At 41.2% G+C, this 26,384-nt stretch overlaps 1 protein-coding gene across 5 annotated transcripts in view; it reads right to left on the reverse strand.

The window, feature by feature from the left end:
- HERC3 (HECT and RLD domain containing E3 ubiquitin protein ligase 3) overlaps positions 1-26,384 on the reverse strand; it is a 197,541-nt gene that overhangs the window by 136,698 nt on the left and 34,459 nt on the right. The window contains exons 1-2 of one of the 5 annotated variants that reach the window (XM_061419699.1): positions 8,877-9,009; positions 6,437-6,498 (exon numbers count right to left, since the gene is read on the reverse strand). The gene's annotated coding sequence lies outside the window, so the exon portion shown is untranslated. Of the gene's footprint in view, positions 1-6,436; positions 6,499-7,333; positions 7,967-7,995; positions 8,628-8,876; positions 9,010-26,384 lie in introns of those variants that run through there. The other 4 variants (XM_061419700.1, XM_061419701.1, XM_061419704.1 and 1 more) reach the window with 4 other exon arrangements.

Consider the following 26,384-nt stretch of genomic DNA (forward strand, 5'->3'; position numbering starts at 1 on the left):
CACAACTGAGCAACTGAACTGAACTGAACTGTCTCTCTTTATCTGATAACAACCCTATGTCCTCCTGCACAGAGGTGAGCATGACCCTGGCCAAAACACTCAGAGAAGGCCAAAGATAATATATGTGATAGATGAGCTCTGTTCATGCATGAGTTCCAGTCCTGCTGCCTGTGAGTCAGGGCTAATTAAAAAAAAAAAAAAAAAGAGGAAATTCACTGATCTGTACATGTGACCATTTAGGAAAGTGCTAAAGTAACATCTATAGTGCATAATGAAGCCACACAAGTGATAGAAAAGCAACTTAATCTGTAGATTTATGAGATGATGCCTGATCATAGAGTGCATTAGCAGTGTTGCAAGGCTGAAACCCGAAGAAATTTACCCAGCATTCAGGAAAATATTTTTTAAAAAAAGAAACAAAAACTCTTCCTGACTAGTGTTTTATTATAAAGAAATACTGTATAGAGTTAATCATTTGTAAGAAATATTCATCGAATAAGATATCTAAACAGAAACCCCCTCACCCCCACCATTGGCCATACCAAGAGACTGTGGGATCTTAGTTCCCGAACCAGGGATTAAACCTGGGCAGTGAAACCACATCGTCCTAACCACTGGATTGCTAGGGAATTCTCCCCAGAAACACACTTAAATTCATACAATACAAAGCAGAGGCTCTCAGCAGGAAACTAACTAACCCTGTGTCTCCCTGGGAGCAAAATGGCTCAGTCTTCACTAATTTGGTCTTTGCAGCAACCTCATACAAGTTAACTACTACAAGAATCAACTCTATACAGTTTAATGAGACCCTTCTTTGTTTGCTTAAGTTTGTTTGAATTGGATCTCTGTCACTTGAGGGGAAAAAAAAAAACAACTCCTGACTCATAGTAGAAAAATTATACTTTAATAATAATAGCAGATAACACTTCATCTGAGCTTATGCTGAGTCCAGCACTTTTCTACATGATTCACAGGTATTAAATCATTTAATCTCCTATGAGGTAGGTACTACAATTATCAACTCAAATTTGTAGATGAAGAGAGTGAAGACAAAAAAAGAATAAAGATAAAGAAAATGAGACAGAAAGGACTGAAGTGACTTGCCTAAATCACAAAACAAGGTAGTGGCAGAACTAGAATTTAAGTCCGAGAATATGCTCTTGACTAGTATGCTAGAGCCTAGAAAAAGGACAGCCAGACAGTCAGAACTCCCCAGTATCTCTGGCACTGTTCAGGGTAAAAGGGTACCATATTCAGTCAAGCTGACTGATCTGCTAAGTAATTACTTTCCAGTAGTAGAGATGGGTAGATGAGACTCCGTAACACTAATCAATAAATTTACCCAGCCACTTGCCCCACACAGATTCCATGATTAATAAGCAAGCTCAAACAACTGATTTCCAAAGCAGATCCTAGTATGGGAAAAGGATACCATGAGTAGCTGACCAAAGCATCCCAGCCTTCCCGAAGTTTCTACTTCAGGAAGTTTCTACTTCACTATTAATTTGGCATCCTGTATCCATCAGTCTCTTACAAGTTTGTTTAAAAGTGTGAAAGTAAGAGTGTTAGTTGCTCAGTTATGTCCAACTCTTTGAGACCCCACAGACTATAGCCCACCAGGCTACTCCTCTTGGCCACAGGAGTCTCCAGGCAAGAACTGGAATGTATAGCCATTCTCTTCTTCAGGGTATCTTCCTGACCCAGGGATTGAATCAGGTCTCCTGCATTGCAGGTGGATTCTTTACCATCTGAGCCACCACAGATTCAATGCTTGAGAGTCAGCTGAACTCTGGGTGCTCTGGACAACCACAAGCCTCGGTAAGCAGCCTGAGGTACAGCCTCATCCCTTACTGACTAGTAGAAACCATTTATGGAAAAAGATAAACAGGGCTATTGTTAAAATTCTTCCCACCTGAGTTATAGTAATGCAATCTTCAAGTAGTCAAATGAAAACTACTAATTCAGGGGTAACTAAATAGCAACCACAGATAAGATATATTTCTATGAATGAATTATTAACCTTCAATGGACATACAGTCCAGCTCATCACAATGCTCTGCCAAAACTAGAGCAGGAGGTACTAAAATCATCTAGCTGTCAGGAAAGAAGTTCACTGTGTCCAAGAGATGCCAGACATTAACATAGCTTTCACTTAAAGTACACTCTGGTGGAACCCCCATATCTAGTAGCTACTGGTGTCCATAAATTTAAAAGTCTGCCTTTGGCAATGTTCTTCATAAATTTGCATTTTGATCTCCTGTGTCCTTCCTCCCATTTTTCCTCACTCATTGTCTCTCCCTTGCTTCTAGAGGAGTAGAATCTTTTACTTCTCTTCAAAACACACCATTACAAAAGGTGCTGCTGGAAAAAAAGGGGCGGGGGTGCGGAAGCGTTCCCTGGCTGTCCAGTGGTTAAGACTCTGCACTTTCACTTCTACGGACTCGGGTTTGACCCCTAGTTAGGAATCTAAGATCCCGCATGCCACGCAGTCAAAAAAAAAAAAAAAAAAGGCTGCAGAAGAATATAGGGCTATACGCTGGCTCAGCACCCAAACCAGCCACCTTGGCTGTCCTGTGCCACTTCAACCTGGCCTCTTACCTCTCTCTATCACAAAACAAAAGGAAGAAAGGTGAACCTTCTGTTTCCTCCACATCACACCTCCTACTTTTCCCAGTGCCTCTCCTCATCTATTCTTGGTTAAGGTGGCTCAGACAGTAAAGAATCCGCCTGCAGTGCAGGAGACCTGGGTTTGATTCCTGGATTGGGAAGATCCCCTAAAGGAAAGGCTACCCACTCCAGCATTCTGGCCTGGAGAATTCCGCGGACTATACAGTCCATGGGGTCACAAAGAGTCAGACACGATTGAGCAACTTTCACAAGGGTCAAAAGGACCAAAGTTCAAGTCCTGAATTAACCATGTGCTAGCTGTGAAACTTTGGGGAAGATGTTTAAACACTCTAAGCCCATTACCTGTCCCTAAAATGGCAAAAAGATTCGGGGCTGTAGCGAGTGCTGAGCCTGGCGCTCAGCACTCAGGGTAACTGTCAGAGGCTGCAGGTACTGTGACTCCTACTCCACGTGCTCTTTGGAGGCCTCAGAACACAGGGCAGTTCCCCAGTGGGCTGGGGTTGTGACTGCCTTCTTCCTGCGGTTAGCATCTGCTGTTTCGCCAAGGCTGCACTACCGCTGGCAGGCAGAACTTTCACATAGGAAATCTGAGGTTGCAAGGACAAGGTTTTTACATGTTTTTTCTCTGCACTTCCACTGCACGGGGCTCAAGGTAGGTACATCAATCTCCTTTTATCAGTCTTAGAGTTGAACACTAAAAGACAAGCTGCAACTCCTAAACTGTCTTACTAATCAGACTATGCAAACATCAACCTAAAAACTGATTCTTGGTTCTTTGAAAATCACTAAAATCTAAATATAAATAACACTCAGGCAGGACTTCTAATCTCATTTATGACAGGGATAAGCTCCATTTCAAATAAACTCAGGAGCCCTGTCCTGAATGATATGTGGGAAAGGGAGGGTCTTTTCCAATAGCAGGAAAAGGGAATGTCCCAGTCTCCAGTGCTCGGCAGGCACTCCCCAGATCCAAGCTTTAAATAAATCTGGAGCCAAAACTTAAAGGAACAATTAACTTCAGTAACAAAGAAGATTTATTCTAATGACATACTTTACTGTCAGAAAGTTCACTACCACAGGCAGAAATAGCCCAGAAGGCAGAGAGAAGTTTTCAACAATGTGAATCCACTCCGCGTTTCCAACTTCAACTGGACTTTGGTCTTCTGACCCTTTTAGCCGACACAGGAAACATTCCTACCCCTCCCTTGATGACTCTGCCCCAGGTGGCACCTTCTTTATTACCTGGTGCTGGGCTTCGTTCTAGAAGGATGATCTTTCCATTGTGTGCATAAGCCATAAGCTGCCTTCAGAAAAAAACACTTGACCAGACAGGCAAGCATTAAAAAGTCTAACAGTGCCAAGTCAAGGACACAAAGCAACCAGGACTCTGACCCACAGCTGGTGGAAGTATAAGTTGGCACACCCACCTTGGAAAACAAGTGTGCATTATTACCTAGTGAAGATGAAGATGTACATACCCCATGGCACAGTATTAAATTCCTAGATATATGACCAGCACTCTCCAACTTACCAAAGACCTACAGTGTCCCTTCACAATGCTGAGAATTGGAGATCAAAAATGAGATAAAACCTGGAAACTGAGAATTTTGTGATGGAAATGTTATGTATCTGTCCTGTCCAATATGGGAGCCACCAGCCATATGTGACTACTGAGCACTTGAAATGTAGCTAATGATGAGCTGAAATTTTAATTTCATTTAATTTTAATAATTTTAATATAAGCAGTCACATATGGCTAGTGGCTATTCTAATATATAATGCAGCAAGAAACTCATAATATACGCCCCAAGACATATGCACAAGAATGCTCATTTCAGGATTATTTGAGATACATAGAACAGAGACAACCCAGATGTCCACCTGTAAGTAAATGGATAAGCTGCAGCACATGCATAAGATAGAATACTGCACACCAGTGAAAAAGAAAATTAATTCCATCTATAAGCATCAGTTCTGCTACATCTTAAAAATGGTGCTGAGGCAGGCAAAAAGTCACAAAAGAATTCAGAATGTGATGCATTTTTACAAGGTCCAAACACAAGTGTAACAAGTATTTGAAGAAAAACATTAGTGGTGCTGAAGTTAAAAAAATTTAAAAAACAGTCAATATTAATACAGAGACCAAGAGAGGTTTCTGTATTAATATATGTAGCAATGGAGGGTACCATCTGGAAGGAGCATAGGGGGAGCTTCAGGACGTGGCTGATGTTCTGCTTCTGCCCTTTGATTGTTGTTTGCAGCACATATATTACACATATTGCTTTATGCTTTCAGATACGTCACAATATAAGAAGAAGAAAAGTACTATTAAGGTAGGATCACTGCTTCCTGCATTTCACCCACCAATTCCCCATCCATGTGTAGACTGAGAGCTACTCCATGAAGGGAACCAGGTTTCACTTATCTGTACATCTCCAGTACCCAGCAGAGCAAAGGAGCACAGTAGATGCTACTTAAGCACCCAAAGAACAGAACCCAAATCTGAGAAAACCAGAATTCTCACAATCTAAAGTTGCTAGGTTTTGTCTGCCAGGTAATATCAGATACACATTCCCTAAGCTGTAACCAAAAAAATGTATTTCCTCCATTCTAAATGTGCTTTCCCTCACAGATCTGAAAGCAGAATGCCTTTTATAATCCAAGCTGTCTTTAAAAAGCGGTGTTCCTCAATGCAAAAGCTGAGGAATGGAAGCTCCATTAAGGAAGGACTGAGTCTCTCTGTTCATTTCTCTACCCCTAGAGGCTAGAATAGTGTTTGGCACACAGGAAGAGCTTGATAAGTAGCTGTTGAATGAAGAAAAAGCAATAGTTACCACTATTGCAAGCCTACTGTGTGTCTGAGTCTGTGCTAAAAAACTTCACATAGAGTATTTAATTTGTCCTTTACAATAACCTCAACACTTAGCAAGGTTAAGTTACTTGCCCAGGAACATACAGATAAGTACTAGCTATGGTGGATAAGTACTAGCTGTGGTGGATAAGTACTAGCTGTGGTGGCAACTTACTTAAAGTGGCAAAGGCAGGATTCAAATATCATCTCCCAGACTCCAAAGCCCATGCTCTTATTAAACACAATGCTATATCACCACTCAAATAAAACAAAGTCAAGCTATCTTCCTTCTCAGATTTTAAAAACAAACATTAAAAGAAGATGTTGCACACAGTAAGTGAGTTCATATTAGCTGACTCATATTAGCTGACGGTGATGTTTACAGGCAACTTGAATTAGAACTTGTGTCAGCCAGAGACAGAAGGGATGAGCAAGGCCATCTCAACAGTTAGCCAGGCTTCTCTCCATGTCCACCCAACCTCATAATAAAATTAGTTCACTTACTGGCTCTTACACATAAACACACGCCCTTGACACCAGCAAGTACTATTTCTAAATGTTATAAATGCCTAAAGGGGACAGAGTTATCCCATCAAAGGGATCATCTTATTATAGAGAACTTAAAAGTCCATTTGATCCAACCTCTAGGCAAGAGACTGACATTTTTAACCTCATTTTCATGGCAGCTGAAGTTAACTTCAGTCCTCTGAGAAGTAACTGGTTGAAGCTGAGACCAGAAACTAGGTCTCCTACTTCCTGGGTTCACCTTGTTCTCTTCTCTCAATCACAGTGGAAGAAGCCAGTCAGGATTTGTTAAGGTCCCTCTCTAGGCAGCTATATTAATCTAAGTCCTTTATGTAGATTATCCTCTTTAATCCTCTTACCCGTTCTGGGAGTTAGATATCATCCCAAGTACAAGATGAGGAAACTGAGGTTCAGAAAAATAAAGTAACTTACCACGGGTAACACACTTGGCATCAGTTACTTAAGCCAGACTGGTTCCACCTCACCCTGCAGATCTGCAAAGTAAAGGAAAAAACAACGAACATCAATATATTAACAGAATGCTACAAAGTGCTTTCAAGTTACTGAAAACAAAAGGAAATGTAAACTTCTGAAAAGAAAATATCTTTAAATTATGCAAGCTTGAATATGCCCCAAATATTTTCACTCAGGACCGGAGTTTGGTTAAATGCTAATAATGTAAGCACTAACCAACTATGAAGATGTCACCTCTAAAAGTGAACTTACAGTTAGCTCAGTTGGTTAGAGCATAATGCTAACAGAGAACCTAGAGACATAGATTTAAAAATTCCTAGCATTTGTAAGTAGATGTAAAAGTAAAAACAGAGTTACTTTTAAATCTCCCATTTAGGTTAAAAAAGATAACTTTTGAAAAATAATTCAATTTTTTCCATGTACCACACATATTATAGCATATTTTGCCACAACTGTTTTGAAGCCTTCCTTATTTTTCCTTCTTTCTCATCACATCCTCTTTCATGCAAAACAAGATGGGACTATCTAAGAGGCACCTTAGTCTCTCAAAAAAAAAAAAAAAGTGCTGTATGATTTTAAGATAGTGTAATCATAACTTTATTTCTACATAATGTAAGAAACTGCCATGAAATTTGGAGAATATTACTTTTATTTCTGAAATGGAAACAAAACTATCTTGTATGTCTAATAGTGGTGCAACTCTCATTATGTAAAGGGAAAAAAGCTTTTATTATGTGGATTTTAAGAAATTTAAATTTGTTACTCAGAATGAAATGCTATAACCAATGGCTCCAACCACACCATTTGGAACGTTCTGAAATCTCTTTTTTCAAAAATAAGATCCCAACTACTCACTGAAAAAGTAAAACTGGCTGCTAACCAACTGTGTTTCTTTCTTTCATGCCAGAGGAGTTCTGTCAAAGAGGTTTCTAGTCTTCCTCTTTGATTCCTGCATCCTTTCTCCAGAAGGTTCCTAGCCTCCATGCGGTCAGACAATGATGTGTAATTTTTCTATTTTGCTTTAAAAGGGGGTTAAATATATTACTCTATTTTTCTAACATACAATGCCGCCCCCCGTAAAAGAAAGTAGGGAGAGAGACAGCTTCACAGTAATCGCCTACTAAAACAAGACAGCATCTCTCTTCAGAGTCACTGCATTTTATAAGGGTGTTAATTCTCATTTTATTTCGCTTTTCTTTCTTCTCAGTCTGGAGTTTAAAAAGCAGCCCACTTGATGTTATCAAATCATCAGATGAAAGGTTCTAGAAATAGCTTCCTATTTGTGGAAAGAGTCAGGAGACACAAAAATGGAAGAGAGCGCTTGAATCGTCTTTCCTAAAGCATTCGTGCGTAATGAATGCAAGCAAAATCCTGGAAGGCTTAGCTCTGAATTTAAGATACTTCCAAATGGGGCTGACTTAAAAGCTAAAGTGAAGTGCAATCAGAAAACAATCAGAAACACTGAGACACCAAAAGCAAAGTTCAAATACACATTTTCCCGGTGCCACGGAGCATACCCCGAACCAAACCACAGTTGCTTTAGGTGCGGTCTCTACAGCAGCTCCGGGTTGGTCTGTTTCAGGTTACACCTGCCCGGTGTGCCCACTCCACACGTTCATAAATGGCTCAAAGTGCCACCTGCCCCCGAACGTCCCAGTTCCTGACACCCCCGCGACCGTCCGCGCACTTACGTGTCCGCACACACACACGCACACACACGTGTCCACACACACCCTCGCCCCAGCTCCGCCCAGGAGGCGGACTCCGACCAGGCGAACCCGGCACGGAATCGGCTAAGTGGGTGTTGCCGGGAACCGCGGTCGCCGAGCCCCCAGACCGCAGAGCAAACTCCTCGCGGAGCCGGAGTCCCTCAAAACGCAGAGGCCTCGGCGGCTCCCATTTCGCCAGGAAGCTTCCGGGCCCTTCACCGCAACGGTGTCACCCGAGCCCCGGAATTTAAATAGGGGCAGGCGAGGAGGAAGGGGAGGATCCTCTTTTTGACTTTCTGCGTCGCAATTCCTCCCAGTTCGCAGGCACCCTAGTCGGGGTGGGGGGCGCTCCCGTCTTTAAAGAGGCTTCCGGCCTCTCCGGGCGCCTGGGCTCTTCAGGTCAGAAGGAGAGCTCTGAAAACGCCTGGAAGGCGTACACGAGGCAGAGGGGCACCCTGCCCGCCCCGCCCCGGCGCAGCCCCGCCGCCCGCGTCCTGCAGGCACTGAAGGCGCCTGGCCCCGACCTCCCCGCGCGCCCGGCTCCGGGTCGCCGCGGAAAGCGCCTGGCAGCCGCAGCCGCGCCTCCGGGAGCCAAGCGCTGACAGCTGAGCCGCGCCGAACGCGGCGGGCGCGCGGCTGCAGCCCCGCGGTGCCCTCCTTCCTAGAACCCCAGCCCCCGCCCCGCGCACCTCGGCAGCAGCCGAACCGCCGCTCGGGATTCCGGCTGTGACAGCTCCACCGACCCGGCTTAGGGTTTCTCCGATTTCGGCGTCACAATAATAAGGAAGTTTCCTCGCAAGCCTGCGGGCGGCGGAATGCGCTGGGTAAAGGACGGCCCGGCCGGCCAATGGGCTTCCTTCTGGGGCGGACCTACACCAATGGTGGCCGCGGTGGAGCCGGAGGCGGGGCGGCGAGATCCGCGGGCTGGTAGCCGGGAAAGGCCCAGGCCCTGGAGGGAGGCGGGGGCAGCCCACAGTGACAAGACCACCGCAGGCTCGGCGAGGGAACAGCGGCGTCGGTTTGTATCGGCGAAGATCCGACTGCAAGATACAGAGCATTAGCGCTGGAACTGGATTGCTTTTCACTGGCGGAGAAGGGAGGGACACTAATCAGCGGTTGGTTTTTCAGGTTCTGAGCTCTGAGTCTTAATATTTGTGCGGAGGTGGTCAGAAGCCTTGGGCATAGCGGGTAAAGCTAGAGGTGACAATTGAGGGTGCGTTGTTAAGCACTGTATTCCATCCACAATGGAGGAGTCTTGTTTCACTCGTCTTCGGAAGACTGGAGGAAGCGCCAAGCCGAAAGCCGGGCTGCGCAATGGGACAGGCGGGAAGGAGGTCGGCGCTTTCCTGGGAACCTCGCAGAGAGTTGGGGTGGAAGAGAAAAGCGGCGCAGCAACAGCAGCAACGGACTTGGGGAAGACTAGCGGGGTTGCTGAGAAGCATGAAAAGAAATCAGCGGGAGATCTGAGAGGCACTAAGTGGCCTAAAACCCAGTAATAGATAAAGAAGTTTGTCCTCCCCTACTTTCCCTGGCGCTGAATCTCAGAGCTTCCGTCTCCTCCCCAAGGTCACAGTGCTTTCCGAGTTACCCTGATCCTTGTCTGATCCACAGATAATCTTGTGAAGAAAACATTCTCATAAAAGTGACTTCATGAGTCTACCGCACCACCTCCCATACCCCTAAATATGCAACACAGAACAGAAATACAGGGAAAGTACTATTTTAACTCAAAGGAATGACTTAACTCCTGGAAGAATTTTTGTAACCTACCATTTGAACTGGGAAGGTCCTGTGAGGCCAGATTCTTCCCAAGGACATTCAAATCAGGTCAGGTCTGCAGTTATCTTTGAGAATTAACTAGATTGACCAAGCAGAAAAGAAGTTTTGGGGAGTAATACATCCTGGGGATGGGGCACTGTTGGCTGGCATATAAGCTGTCACTGACATGTGGCAAGTTGTCATACGCTGCTGTGACAAGGCAAGAAAGCAAGATCGCAGTTACCAGGTAGCTAACTGTCATCTATGAAAATGATTCCCACCTTTGAAGTTTGAATCACACTGGATACCTTTTTAGAAACTCCAGGGACAAGATTAACACAATTCCCTTATGCTCCAGAGATGTGGCGGCTTCACAAAAGTCCAGGTCTCTTACAAAGACATAATCCCAATTCAGCGATGGTATCACCAAAAAGAATTGGAGGAATGGCAAAAAGAAATCACTGTGGGAAGGAGGTTTCCCCATGGTCGAGAAGGAAAGAATAAGAGTCTATTTTCATGTCCTGTATATGAGGTTTGTAGTAGCATTTAGGTCAATATCTCTGACTCGTGGTTTTTCATATGAAATTTTATCTTGAAAAAAAAGTTGGTTACCTGAGGCTCAAGTATGGAGTTGGGATAGTAGTCAGAATTACAAACTGAGGTACTATAAAGGTCCTTACCAAATAAACATCCAGAACCCTGGGAACTTACTTTTATAGAATAATCAGTGACTGTACACACTCCACTTCATTTTAATTTCTTAACTGAACCAATGTAAAATTGCAGTTTCCTCACTAAGCATGTCCTGCTCCATTTACCAAAATGGCTTTAAATGACCCCAGCAACAACAATAGTCCTAAGAGCAGATATTTAAACTGGCTTGAAGAGGTACCATGGTTTACTTTTTCTATCTCTGTAGCTCTGTCTTCCATCCATTTTTTTCTGACTTCCACATGTTCTCTACCAGATACACTCTACACTGAGCATCAAAATGGAACAGTCCCTATAGCCTTGGAGGGGGAGGCAAACATTAACCAAATAGTCATAATAAGAACTAGACAGTCACTAATCATAAGAAATTGTCCAAAAGAAAAACATTCATGTTAAACATATTTAACCCCAACAAGAACTGTAAACAGAATTGAGCTCCAGTTAATGCTATGTATGCTGAAGTATTTAGGAGGCAATATCTGATGTTGGCAACTTATTCTGAAAATATTTTTATTTTAAAAGATGGACTGACAGATGAATGAAGGGATGGATAGATATGTGATAAATCACGTACAGCAAAAATGTTAAGTATAGATTAACATGGTAGGTAGATGGGTGTTCACCATGCATTACTGCCAACTTTTTTGTGTGTTTGGAAAGTTTATATTAAAAATTGTTGTGAGTGAAGTGAAAGTTGCTCAGTTGTGTCCGAATCTTTGTGACCCCATGGACTATGTCCTATACAGTCCATGGAATTCTCCAGGCCAGAATACTGGAGTGAGTAGCCTTTCCCTTCTCCAAGGGATCTTCCCAACGCAGGGATTGAACCCAGGTTTCCCACATTGCAGGCAGATTCTTTACCAGTTGAGTCACAAGGGAGGCTCCCCCAAAAACTGTTGGAACACCAAAAATAAATAATCAAACAAACAAATAAATAGTGGGGTAAAGTCTAAAATAACCTTTGACAAGCAGAAGGGATCACATGGTCCAGCTGAAGCACTGAGCATCAATAAGGCATCTCCAATGGCAGGGGCCATTCTCAAGCCTGCTGCACCTCCACCTGAACGGACATTGATTTGCTCCATTCTTCACAACTTCTTGAATGCATATGCCTATTTTTGAATTGAAAGAAATTTTAGCGCAGTAGGAATACTGTTTAATAATTATTGTTCTCTGTATTTACTTACACTGCAGACAAACTTTAACTTGGTAAAATTTTGACAGAGACAAACTTCTGGTAAATCAGATTAAACACGTGGGGAAACAGGGAGTTTCCTGGCTGTCCAGTGGTTAGGACTGGGCAGCTTTCACTGTGGTGACCCAAGTTCTACCCCTGGTCAGGAAACAAAGATCCCACAAGCCTCACTATGTGGCCAAAACCAAAAAAAGGGGGGAAAAACCAGGCCATCCACAATATTCTGTCCTACAGGCATATTTTTGAGGAACAGGTGTCTTCATCTCTAGAAAGGGAAAGCAATGATTATTTAGCAGGTAATGGGTATGCACCCTGTAAAAGTACACAATCACAACAGTGTTTCTTGGTACCACAGAGCCTCCAACAAATTACACATTTTGTCAGTCAAGTCAATACTCAACGGAAAAATTGGTTGTAAAACAGTTCTCATATTTTTTTGGTTGTTTAATAGAGTTTATCAAAGAGGCCTATATATTCCCAGGATGGTTGTCTGAGGAGCCCTTACAAATAGTTGAGAAAAGAAAAGGAGCAAAAGGCAAAGGAAAAAAGGAAAGATATACCCATTTGAATGCAGAGTTCTAAAGAATAGCAAGAAGAGATAAAAAAAACCTTCCTCAGTGATCAGTGCAAAGAAATAGGGGGAAACAATAGCATGGGAAAGACTAGAGATCTCTTCAAGAAAATTAAAGATACCAAGGGAATATTTCATGCAAAGATGGGTACAATAAAGGACAGAAATGGTATGGACCTAACAGAAGCGGGAGATATTAAGAAGAGGTGGCAAGAATACATAGAAGAACTGTGCAAAAAAAAAAGATCTTTATGACCCAGATAACCATGATGGTGTGATCACTTACCTGGAGCCAGACATCCTGGAATGCAAAGTCAAGTGAGCCTTAGAAAGCATCACTACAAAAAAGCTACTGGAGGTGATAGAATTCCAGTTGACCTATTCCAAATCCTAAAAGATAATGTTGTGAAAGTGCTGCATTCAATAAGCCAGCAAATTTGGAAAACTCAGCAGTGGCCTCAGGACTGGAAAAGTTCAGTTTTCATTCCAATCCCAAAGAAAGGCAATGTTTCCAAAGAACGTTCAAACTACCGCACAATTGCACTCATCTCACATGCTACCAAAGTAATGCTCAAAATTCTCCAAGTTAGTGTTCAACAGTATGTGAACCTAGAACTTCCAGATGTACAAGCTGTATTTAGAAAAGGTAGAGAACCAGAGATCAAATTGCCAACATCTGTTGGATCATTGAAAAACCAAGAGAATTCCAGAAAAACATCTACTTCTGCTTTACTGATTATGCCAAAGCCTTTGACTGTCTGGATCACAACAAACTGTGAAAAATTCTTAGAGATGGGGATACCAGACCACCTTACCCACCTCCTGAGAAACCTGTATGCAGGTCAGAAGCAACAGTTAGAACCAGACATGGAACAATGGACTGATTCAAAATTGGGAAAGGAGTACATCAAGGCTATTCTTTGTCACCTGCTTATTTAACTTATATGCAGAGTACATCATGTGAAATGCCAAGCTGGATGAAGCACAAGCTGGAATCAAGATTGCCAGGAGAAATAACAATAACCTCAGATATGCAGGTGACAGCACCCTTATGGCAGAAAGCAGAAAGGAACTAAAGAGCCTTTTGATGAAAGTCAAAGAGGAGAGTGAAAAAGTTGGCTTAAAACTCAACATTCAAAAAATGAAGACCATGGCATCCGGTCCCATCACTTCATGGCAAATAGATGGGGAAACAATAAAAAGAGTGACAGACTTTCTTTTCTTGGACTTCAAAATCACTGCAGTTGATGACTGCAGCCATGAAATTAAAAGATGCTTGCTTCTTGGAAGAAAAGCTATGACAAACCTAGACAGCTTATTAAAAAACAGAGTCATTACTTCGCCGACAAAGGTCCATCTAGTCAAAGCTATGTTTTTTCCAGTAATCATGTATGGATGTGAGAGTTGGAACATAAAGAAAGCTGAGCGCTGACGAATTGATGCTTTTGAACTGTGGTGTTGGAGAAGACTCTTGAGAGTCGCTTGAACTGCAAAGCGATCCAACCAGTCCTGAATATTCATTGGAAGGACTGATGCTGAAGCAGATGCTTCAATACTCTGGCCACCTGATGCAAAGAACTGACTCACTGGAAAAGACTCTCATGCTGGGAAAGATTGAAGGCAGGAGGAGAAGGGGATGACAGAAGATGAAATGGTTGGATGGCATCACTGACTCAATGGACATGAGTTTAAGGAAACTCCAGAAGTTGGTGATGGACAGGGAAGCCTGGTGTGCTGCAGTCCATGGGGTGGCAAAGAGTCAGACATAACTGAGTGACTGAACTGAACTGAAATTATCTAGGGTTATTGAAAACTGTCCTGTAATACATCACATTAATTTATTAATGTGAAAAAATAACTTGGAAGAAAGATATGATAAATCAATATTGCCATCAATAAAATAATCCTTAAGTATTTATTAAAAGTCTTCTATATGTAGAGGACAAGAAGCATCTTTCCTGACTACAAAGATCCTACAGTCATTATGACTAATCCTTTGTTTTTCTTGAAACTATTCATAATTTATGTTTGTATTTGTTCTTATCAAGCCATTTGGATGAGACACAAGCACCTTAGATATAAAAAACTCACTACTGTCATATAGGTGGAAATTAATTAACATTAACAAGATTTGATGGTTGAGCATTTCCTAAGAATGCCTTTAGGGTGAGCTTTGGTTTGTCCCTGAAGATTGCGTGAAATAGAACCTTGGAGCAATTGCATAGTTCATGTTGCAATGAGTGTGATTCATTAATACTTTTCTTAATCCTAGCAGAGGCATCTGCAGTGTGTTGCCTGATTTCTCCCTCTCATTTTTACTAAATAAACCTATACTTTTAGCATACTCCAGAAGAAATAAGTAATCAATGCAGTTACATCTGTAAAGTTGATGTATACTATAACATAATGTAATTTACTTAATATGTCTGTAAAAAAATAAAACAGTATTGTTTGTGTTTCCAAACCTTATGGCTATCCCCTTGTATAAAGGGGAATGTATTAACTGGTATATAACTTTCTATTGGCCTTTGGCATTTTGTTTTCATCCTATATGTATACACCATGCTTTCTGAATTTGTGTGCCATTAGACACAACCAAGCATGCAGTGAAAGGTGTTAGTCACTCAGTCAGGTCTAACTCTTTGCAATGCTATGAACTGTAGCCCACCAGGCTCCTCTGTCCATGGGATTCTGCAGGCAAAAATACTGGAAAAGGTGCCATTTCTTTCTCCAAAGGATCTTCCCGACACGGATGGAACCTGCATTTCTGGTGTCTTCTGCACTGGCAGGCAGATTCTTTACCACCAGTCCAACTGGGAAGCCTTTTCTGGATTTAACAATATATTAAATGTCTTCAATAGATTTAAATACTATTCTACATCAGTTTAAACAATGCAAATATCCACAAAATATACTATAAGTTAATCTGTTTCCCACTTATTGAATGTTTAAATTATTTTCAATCCTTTGCCATTATAAACAATAGTGCAACATAACTACACATGATGAACACAGCAAAATATCTGCCCTCAGTCTTGATTATTTCCTTAAGATAAATTTCTAAAAGTGCAAATGCTAAGTTAGGCAGAACACAGTCTCTTTAAGTTCTTGTAATGTATTGCCAATATATCTCTAACAAAGGATAACACCAGCCAAGTACCTATGCAGTATTTAAGTAGCCTCTGTCCACTTACCAGTAATGAGGTTGTTTTGTTTCGGTTTGTTTTGGTTTACATTTTTCTTTATGGTGCTAATTTTGTAAGCCACCATAAGTCTCAACTAGAACAACAAAAAAAATCTTCTAGTAAAGTAAAAAGCCCTGTGGTACACATCTAAAAATCAGCTTAACTGTTTCTAAATAGTCATATCGAAAATTAGCTACATGCATAAAAATGTATGATTGAAGTGGCTGGTCTTTTGCTGAAATTCTGTCTGAGATCATATGATTCCCCCAATCCTTCCATATATCTGCCAAAAATAAAAGATTCCAGAAAGGAAGTTCTGTACAAATTCAAACTGTTGTTAATCATTTTCATGTTCAATGCATTGAACAAGCTAGTAACAATGGGTTGCATTACACACAAGCTAGTAACAATGGGTTGATGGTTCACCGAGTTTCATAGCAAACTAAAAAGCAAAACATCAGAATTTGTGTCATCCAGCAATAGAACGGTAGCTGGAGAAGGTATTTATTGTCCCTTTCTAAAAAAAAAGAAACTTTAGTGTAATGATTTCTAGCATCCATTATGGTCCAATCACGTTTGCCATCAACCACCTTGTTACATGTACCAGCGTGTCCCACGTGTTATCGAAGAAAGTGTTCTTACTAACCAACCATCAGGTAGGCATTCACTTTCATAGCCTTTAGGGGTAGATTTGTACCATTCCATCCAAGTCCTTGCCTTTTTAATTACTTGGATAAAATTTCAAGGTAAATATCTAACTGTCAGGCTAGAACCAACTAAACTGACCTGTCCAGTACCTGAAATGAAACATACACCCTGGGCCTTATTAGCACTAAGTTCTGATGAAATGTACTGATATTTCTGAGGGTAAATGGGTTGGAGGGTGTCGTGGATTAAATATTTCCCTCCAAAATTCATGTCTACATAAAAATTTCAGAATGTGAACATATTTGGAATAGAGTCCATTAAGATGAGGTCATACTGGATTAGGAAGGCCCTAAATCCAACAACTGGTATCCTTATAAGAAGGCCATGTGAACACACAGAAACACACAGGTAAAGCATCATGTGACGATGGAGATAGAAACTGGAGTGACCAAGTCAAGGAATGCCAAGCAACCACCAAAAGTGAGGGAAAAGGTACAGAGAAAAGATTCTCCATCAGAGCTTCTAGGAGAAACCAACTGCAAAACTGTTATTTTGAGCTTCAGCCTCCAAAATCATGAGATAATACATTTCTGCTGTTTTAAGCCATCCAGTTTGTGCTACAAAAGTAATACCTACATATATATATATATTCTTTTTTAGATTCTTTTCCCTTCAGTTCAGTTCAGTCGCTCAGTCATGTCCGACTCTTTGCAACCCCATGGACTGTAGCACACCAGGCCTCCCTGTCCATCACCAACTCCCAGAGTTCACTCAAACTCACGTCCATCAAGTCGGTGATGCCATTCAGCCATCTCATCCTCTGTCATCCCCTTCTCCTCCTGCCTTCAATCTTTCCCAGCATCAGGGTCTTTTCAAATGAGTCAGCTCTTCTCATGAGGTGGCCAAAGTATTGGAGTTTCAGCTTCAGCATCAGTCCTTCCAATGAATATTCAGGACTGATTTCCTTTAGGATTGACTGGTTGGATCTCCTTGCAGTCCAAGGGACTCTCAAGAGTCTTCTCCAACACCACAATTCAAAAGCATCAATTCATCAGCGCTCAGCTTTCTTTATGTTCCAACTCTCACATCCATACACGACTACTGGAAAAACCATAGCTTTTACTAGACGGACCTTTGTCGGCAAAGGTCTTTTCCCTTATAGGGTATTATAAGATGTTGAGTATTATTCCCTGTGCTATACAGTAGATCCTTGTTGTTTATCTATTATATATATAATAATGTATATATGTTAATCCTAAACTCCTAATTTACCTCTCATTACCCCTGCTATCTTTGGTACCCATAAGTTTTTTATTTTTAATTGGAGTATAATTGCTTTACAATATTGTGTCAGTTTCTGCCCTATGTTAATCAGGCATAGGTATACATTTGTCCCCTCCCCCTTGAACCTCCCTCCCACCTCCCACCCCATCCCACCCCTCTATTTTGTCAGAGATCACCAGGTTGAGCTCCCTGCATCACACAGCAAATTCCCACTGGCTATCTATTTTACATGTAGTAATGTACGTGTTTCAATGTTATTCTTTCAAGTTGTCCCTCCACCTCCTTCCCCCAAAGTGTTCACAAGTCTGTTCTCTATGTCTGCGTCTCCACTGCTGCCCTGAAAATAGGTTTTCCAGAACCATCTTTCTAGATACCATATATATGTGTTAATATACAATATTTGTTTTTCTCTGACTTATTTCATTCTGTATAATAGGCTCTAGTTTCATCTACCTCAGTAGAACTGACTCAAATACTTTCCTCTCTATGGACGAGTAATATTTCATTGTATGCATGTACCACAACCTCTTTACCCATTCATCTGTCAATGGACGTCTAGGTTGCTTCCATGTCCTAGCTATTGTAATTAATGCTTTAATGAACTCTGGGGTATATGTGTCTCTTTCAATTACGGTTTTCTCAAGGTATATGCCCAGAATTGGGATTGTTGGATCATATAGTAGTTTTAGTCCTAGTTTTTTAAGGAATTTCCATACTTTTCTCCATAGTGGCTGTATCAATTTATATTCCCACCAACAATGCAAGAGGGTTCCCTTTTCTCCACACTCTCTACAGAATTTGTTTGTAGATTTTTTGATGATGGCCATTCTGACCAGTGATACCTGATTGTAGTTTTGATTTGCATTTCTCTAATAATGAGTGATATTGAGCATCTTTTCATGTGCTTACGAGCCATCTGTATGTCTTCTTTGGAGAAATATGTTTTTAGGTCTTCCACCACTATTTCATAGAGTTGTTTATTTTTCTGGTATTGAGCTGCATAAGCTGCTTGTATAATTTGGAAATTAATCCTTTGTTAGTTGTTTCATTTGTTATTATTTTCTCTCATTATGAGGGTTGTCTTTTCACCTTGTTTATAATTTCTTTGCTGTGTGAAAGCTTCTAATTAAGTTCCACTTATTTTTTGTGTTGTTGTTGGTTTTATTTCCATTATTCTATGAGGTGGGTCATAGATAATTATGTCAAGGAGTGTGCTATCTATGTTTTCCTCTAGGAGCTTTTTGATTTCTGGCCTTACATTTAACTCTTTAATCCATTTTGAGTTTATTTTTATGTGTGGTGTTAGGAGGTGTTCTAGTTTCACTCTTATACATGTAACTGTCCAGTTTTCCCAGCACCACTTATTGAAGAGGCTATCTTTTCTCCAATGTATATTTTGGCTTCCTTTTCAAAGATAAGGTGCGAGGGTTTATCTCTGGGCTTTATATTTTGTTCCATTGGCTATATTTCTGCTTTTGTGCCAGTAGTATACTGTCTTGATGACTGTAGCTTTGCAGTATAGTCTTAAGTCAGAAAGGTTGATTCTTCTAGCTCCATTTTTCTTTCTCAAGATTGCTTTGGCTATATAAGGAATTTAGGAAAATGGTACTGAAGAATTTATTTACAGGGAAGCAATGGAGAAACAGACAGAGAACGGACTTATGGACATGGGGAGAGGGGAGGAGAGGGTGAGATGTATGAAGAGAGTAACATGGAAACTTACATTACCATATGTAAAATAGATAGCCAACGGGAATTTGCTGTATGTCTAAGGAAACTCAAACGGGCTCTGTATCAATCTAGAGGGGTGGGATGCAGAGGGAAATGGGAGGGAGGTTCAAAAGGGAGGGAATATTTTATACCTATGGCTGATTCATGTAGAGGTTTGACAGAAAACAACAAAATTCTGTAAAGCAATTATCCTTCAATTAAAAAATTAATTAATTAAAAAAAAAGATTGCTTTGGCTATTCGGGATCTTTTGTGTTTGGTAACCATAATCTTTTTTTCAGTGTCTGTGAATCTATTTCTGATATGTTGCCCTTTCTGTTTCCTCTTGCTCTTTGCCTATCCCCTTCTGTCCTCTTATCAGATCAGATCAGTCGCTCAGTCGTGTCCGACTCTTTGCGACCCCATGAATCGCAGCACGCCAGGCCTCCCTGTCCATCACCAACTCCCGGAGTTCACTCAGACTCACGCCCATCGAGTCAGTGATGCCATCCAGCCATCTCATCCTCTGGCGTCCCCTTCTCCTCCTGCCCACAATCCCTCCCAGCATCAGAGTCTTTTCCAATGAGTCAACTCTTCACATGAGGTGGCCAAAGTACTGGAGTTTCAGCTTTAGCATCATTCCTTCCAAAGAAATCCCAGGGCTGATCTCCTTTAGAATGGACTGGTTGGATCTCCTTGCAGTCCAAGGGACTCTCAAGAGTCTTCTCCAATACCACAGTTCAAAAGCATCAATTCTTCGGCACTCAGCCTTCTTCACAGTCCAACTCTCACATCCACACATGACTACAGGAAAAACCATAGCCTTGACTATGCATACTATTAATGCATGATTCCCAATTTTCTTTTTTGACCTTCTATCCTTTTGAGAATCTGATGAAACTTATATGCTGTCCCCACAAAATTGGTGCATATATTCACATAAGATTTAATAATAACTCACATAAGATTTCTAGATTGTTCATGGACTCTTTACCTCAACCATTTACCAAATCTAAGAATCTTCTAAGCTCATTCATACTAATATGTAATAATAATACATGTAATATGTAATAATACTTGGCCATTCTCTCCCAGAAGGGAATTTTAAATGAAGTGAGTTCATCTCTAACTAATATAACATATCTAAAGGATATAAGCATCATTGGGCAATGTGGGGGCTGCATTTTCCTCCTAAGGGCCCCTTCCTGAAGCCCCCAAATCAAACCCTCATATAAGGTAGGCTTGATTTTACATACCCTCCCTGGAACACAGGCAAAAAAATATAATTGACTCATGTTTTCCCCCAGAAATTAATGCCACCATAATCTAGACTCAGAATCTTGGAATTACTTTGATTCTCAGAACTTCTCCTTTCATCTAGTCATTTGTCAGAAACCATTTTTCTTTATAATGTCTTTCATATCCATCTCTTCCTCCATGTATTAATTTCCTATTGCTTCTATGTCTTTGAGCCCCTTTTTTATAACAAATTGCCAGCTACTTAGTGACTTAAAACAACACAAATTTATTCTCTTCTATAGGGATAAAATCAAGGTTTTGGCAAGGCTGATTCCTTCTAGAAGCTCCAGAGGAGAATCTGTTTCTAACAGCAGTTTCTAGAAGCTGCTCACATTCCTGAGCTTGTGTCCACATTACTCCAATCTCTATTTCCATTGTAACATAAAGTTCTCCTAACATTGACCATCCTGCCTCTCTCTTATAAAAACCTTTGTCATTACACTAGAAATATCCAGATAGGCTAGGGTGATTTCCCATTTCAAGATTCTTAATCACCTCTGTGGGGCTTCCCAGGTGGTGCTAGTGGTAAAGAACCTGCCTGCCAAGGCAGGAGATATAAGAGACACAGGTTCAATCCCTAGGCTGGGAGTACACCCTGGAGGAGGAAATAGCAATTCACTCCAGTATTCTTTCCTGGGAAATCCCATGGACAGAGGAGCCTGGCAGGCTACAGTCCATGGGATCGCAAAGAGTTGGACACAACTGAAGTGACTTAGCACGCACACATGCAATCACATCTGCAAAGTCCCTTTTACCATGTAAGAGAGTATATTCACAGGCTCTGGGCATTAGGACATGAACATCTTGGGGGGACAATATTCTACATCATTTCTTCCTCAGCCCCAGTTTTGGTCCTTATCTGTACCCCTGGAATATGTCAACATTTTCCTAATTGGCTTTCCTGACCCCTGCCTCTGTCCCAATTCCTTTGGTCATTCTAGATGTGATAAATATTCAGCAAAAATTAGTTCTTCATCCTGGTCTTCACCCATTCCAAGACCCTGACCTTAGTTTACTTTGGTCCAATATTGTTCACTCCAATTAAACTGATCTCTACACTCTTCCCCTACACACACACACACACACACAAACCCATTAATGGAGAGACCTATCCAGCATTTTCAGGGAATTCCTCCCTGAAGAGAAAACCTATAAGGTTAAATTTTAAGGATGTAAAGAGATGCCAAATAGGGTAAGAGCATCCCTGGCAGAGGGAAGAGCATATGTGAAAGTTGTGTGGCTGAGAAGAGCTTGTCGTTGTTATGCAATGAAAGGAGTGCCAGATTGCCAATGTGACTGGGGCAGAGTGAGCAGAGAAGGGAGGGGCAGGAGATCACTGCAGAGGAAAAGGCAGGGACATATCATGCCGAGCTTTATAGGGGTTTTAATTTTATTACAAGTGCAATGAGAAACCCCTGGAAGGTTTTGAATAGATCACTAGTTCCTGGAGAGATGGCAAAGAACGGAAGGGGAACAACAGTAGAACTAGAAAAACCAGTTAGGGGGTTATTGAGGTGATTATAGGAATCCAGACTAGAAACAGCCGTGGCTTGGGTTCAGATAATGGCAGTCGAGTTAAGAGAAGTAGATGTAGCCACGATCTATTTTGGAGGTAGCCCAGAAGGGATCTGGAGGGTTGAGAGAGGAAAACCAAAGAGAAGTCCTAGATTTCTGGCTTCAGCAGCTGGTTAGATGGCCATGATGCACTTACTAAGGTGAAGAAGGTTGAGAGACAAACAGGTTTTAGAATGTAAACACCGTCCTCTAAAAGTATAAGATCCTTATGGGAGCGGCTATGTTTAAACTTTGCTCACCAGTATATACCAGCACCCAGAACACTGCCTGAAGAGCTTCCCAGGGGGCTCAGTGGTAAAGAATCTGCCTGCCAATGCAGAAGACAAAGGTTCGATCCCTGGGTTGGGAACATCCCCTGGAGAGGAAACGGCAATCCACTCCAGTATTCTTATCTGGGGAATCCCAGGGACAGAGGAACCTGTATTCTTGTCTGAGAAATACAATGGATAGAGGAGCCTGATGGGCTACAGTCCACGGGGTTGCAAAAGAGTCGGATATGACTTAGCAATAAACAACAACCATAGCACACTGTATGACATGGGGAACATTAACTGAACTAAGGTTGTTGACAGTCCTGTAACATTCTGATGATTCACTGCTTATAAAAGGGGATACGGTACACTTAAGTGAAATATTAAACAGATATGGAATATAGTGAAAAGATTCGTATTTCAAAGGTATGAAGTGACAATAGCTTATGTCTTTCACATATATGAGCCTTATGTAAAGCAATTTCATAGAATGTCTGATGTAAAGAAAGTCTGATGCTGTAAGTTGATATTTTAGAAAGGAAAAAGTCATAAGAACTCCACTGTAGATGAAGGTTCCTTGTTATTACCTGAGTACTTAAATTATATTGTTTTAGAGAACTGATTCTTAATGACATGGCGTCAGCCTTGCACTACTAGCTTTTAGTAGTCAGGGGAGAAAACAAGAGAGACAGTGACAGCTGTTGATGTTTGTCAGATTTGACAGGGTAAGGAGGAGCCCTCAAGTGACACTGAGACTAAATCAGTATTCATCTTTTAAACTCCGAGGGCAACATGATGTTTAGCATAGTCACGTTGACATGCTATTCGTGTGGCCCAACACTACTAGAACATGGACTATTCATTGTGAGGAAAGGAGAAATCCTATACAAAAGGATACAAAAATATATATCTTCATTGGTGTTTTACCAATAGGTATCTAGTATCTTTAATACTTTTCAATACGTAATTGGCATCTGGTGCTCTTACTATTCCAAGACAGGCTTTTCAAAAATTGGCACTAGCCATCAACAAATATCAGATTTGATAAGGGAGATTACAAACTCAGCTAAATTTATCCAGACCTGAAATTTTATACCTTGTCTGCTGCTGCTGCTAAGTTGCTTCAGTCGTGTCCGACTCTGTGTGACCCCACAGACGGCAGCCCACCAGGCTCCTCTGTCCCTGGGATTCTCCAGGCAAGAATACTGGAGTGGGTTGCCATTTCCTTCTCCAGTGAATGAAAGTGAAAAGTGAAAGTGAAGCTGCTCAGTCATGTCCAACTCTTTGAGACCCCATGGACTGCAGCCTACGAGGCTCCTCCGTGCATGGGATTCTCCAGGCAAGAGTACTGGAGTGGGTCGCCATTGCGTTCTCAGATATCTTGTCTAAGTGAGATCTAAAACAAAACAAACAAGCAAACAAAAATGCTCTAGGAGAGCCAAGCAATACATTTTTAAAAAACATTCTGAAGGATTAAAAATAATTATTAATTCCTTACAATCTAGCAATTCCAGTTCTGGGTATATACCCAAAATAATTGAAAGTAAGGTCTCAAAAAGATATTTGCACACCCACATTCATAGCAGTACTATTTTCAATGGCAAAAAGCTAGAAGTAACTCACCCAAGTGTCTATCAACAGAAGGATGGATAAACAAAATGTAGTATGTATGTACAATGGAGTATTATACAGCCTTAAAAATGATGGAAATTCACACATGCTATAACATAGATGAAGTCTGAACACAGTATGGTAGATGAAATAAGCCAGTCACACACAAAAAATCAACTGTTGTATGATTCCAGTTATATGAGCTACTTAAAGTAGTTAAATTCATGGCAACAAAGTAGAATGGTCACTGTGAGAGGCCAGGGGGAAGGGGAAGGGAAGTTAGTTGAATGGACACAGAGCTTCAATTTGGGACAATGAAAAAGTTCTGGAGATGTATGGCAGTGACCATCATACAATAAAGTGAAGATATTTAATGCTGGCCAACTGTACATTTAAAATTTGTTTAAATGGTAGATTTTACCTTTTGTGTATTTGACCTCAATCAAAAACAATAACTAACTTTAAGTTGTAAGTGGTCAGTCACATGAGCAATATTATAATTTGACAGGATAAGACATGTTAAGAGTGGGATCTTAGTCTCTGCACTACCTTCAGAGCACCTGGCACTATGGGTTTTAGGTAATAGTAAGGTGAGTTTGAAACAATAATGGATGAATGTGGTCTCCAAAAAGCAAAATAGTTCTAATGCCCTGTAGAATTATTTTATCTAAAATGAGAGAATGATAGTTCCACTTCTCTTCAGACCAGTCCACATCACATGCTTTTCAGCTACAGGGAAACTCTTTCAGAGAATCATAAACAAACTGAAATGGGTTCAGGGAGGAGTAATCAGGAGGAAAAAGGGATCTGAGAAGTTCTTTATGAGAAACAACTGAAGGATGACACACTAGCAATGTTGAAAAAAAAAGTAGTTTGTTTCCTCATGACTGAGAAGAATAGAATTAAGACCAAATTTTGGAAGCTACACAGTAAGACAGTTTTCAGATCAGTGGAAGGAAGAAACTCTCCAACAGTTTCCACAGCACTTTATCAGTAGCCCTCGTATAGAACTTTCCATTCTCTATCTGTAACTAAAGTTGCTCCCAGAAATTACTTCAGTATCCACGTAACATCTGATGATGCACATATTAGGCCCTGAAATACTTGTTTGGTGAATTAAAGAATGTGAGAATGATTAAACAAATGACTGTCAGATCTAGCCAAAGATGAAACTGAGCTGTCCTGTGAGGGAAGGCATTCAAACAGAGGCTAGTTAACTACTTGGCAGAGATGTTATGGAGAAGATCCAAGTTTCGTTTACTTGGTTGGATTAGATGACTTTTAAAGGCCTTTCAAGCCCTAAAGATCTATGTTTTCATGGCCTGGGTTTAAGTGCTGGCTTCGCCACTTCAATAGCACTGCCATATTAGGTAAAGTCACTGAGCTGCTTTGCTCAAATGGGATCAAAAGATATACCATGCATGCTATATAAATTATTTGGAAGATCAAAATAACTTCTAACAAAAACGAACAAAAAAAAACAAAATTGAAGGCTAACTACCTCCCTACCTTGACTGGAGAGAGGTCAAGCGTGAACTTTTAGAGGGCTCCCTAGGGAGGTCAGTGGAAGCCTGGGGTGAGAAGGACCAGACTAGAGGAACTGGCTGTATAACAGGGTTTGTCCCTGAGGGTAAGGCAGTATTAACCCTAAATACTGTGGACCAAGGGGCACAACCATTTCAGGTTTGATGAAGGTCAGTGTCCATCTTTGGCAAGTCAGTCCAACGAGGGGAGCAATGCCTCAAGAGTACACTCTCATATACTGCTGAGGGGGCACGGAAATATAACACCACTGGGGCAGGTGATTCTAGATTGATCAAATCTCAGCCAAGTGGATGGGATTCAGGTTGTCTAAAACACTTAAAAAGAAAATAATACAGGAGCCAGGGGAACAGGCCAATGTAGAAGAAAGTTGGGGAAGGCTGTGGTTCAACTCAGACATTCCAGAGTCTAAATAAAAAGACTGAGATGAGTGCCAGGCCCCAGCGGATAGGTCTGGTGCTACAATTGTACTGCTGCCTTAGTCAAAATAGACTCTTAAACTGCCTGAGGTTAAGCCTGTAGGAAGAAACCACCATGGAATATAGGTGAATCAGGGAGAGAGGTAGGATTAAACTGGGAAAGTGCCCCACAATTTATAAAGGACTGTACAGGCATACATGGTTATAGCTTAGTGATTAGAAAGCTGCCTCTGGAGTCAGATTATCTGGGATTGAATCAGATTTGACTCAATTTGACTTGAGAGTGGGCCCATGCCCTACCTTTCTGTGTCTCCATTTCTTCTGTAGCAAAATGGAGATAAGAGTACCTACCTCATAGCAGGGTCTGGGGATAAATGAAATAACATGGCAACATGCTTAGAACAGCACTTGGCATACAATGTGTTCACAGTAAATATCA

Source organism: Bos javanicus, chromosome 6 (assembly GCF_032452875.1).
Source record: "Bos javanicus breed banteng chromosome 6, ARS-OSU_banteng_1.0, whole genome shotgun sequence".
NCBI lineage: Eukaryota > Metazoa > Chordata > Mammalia > Artiodactyla > Bovidae > Bos > Bos javanicus.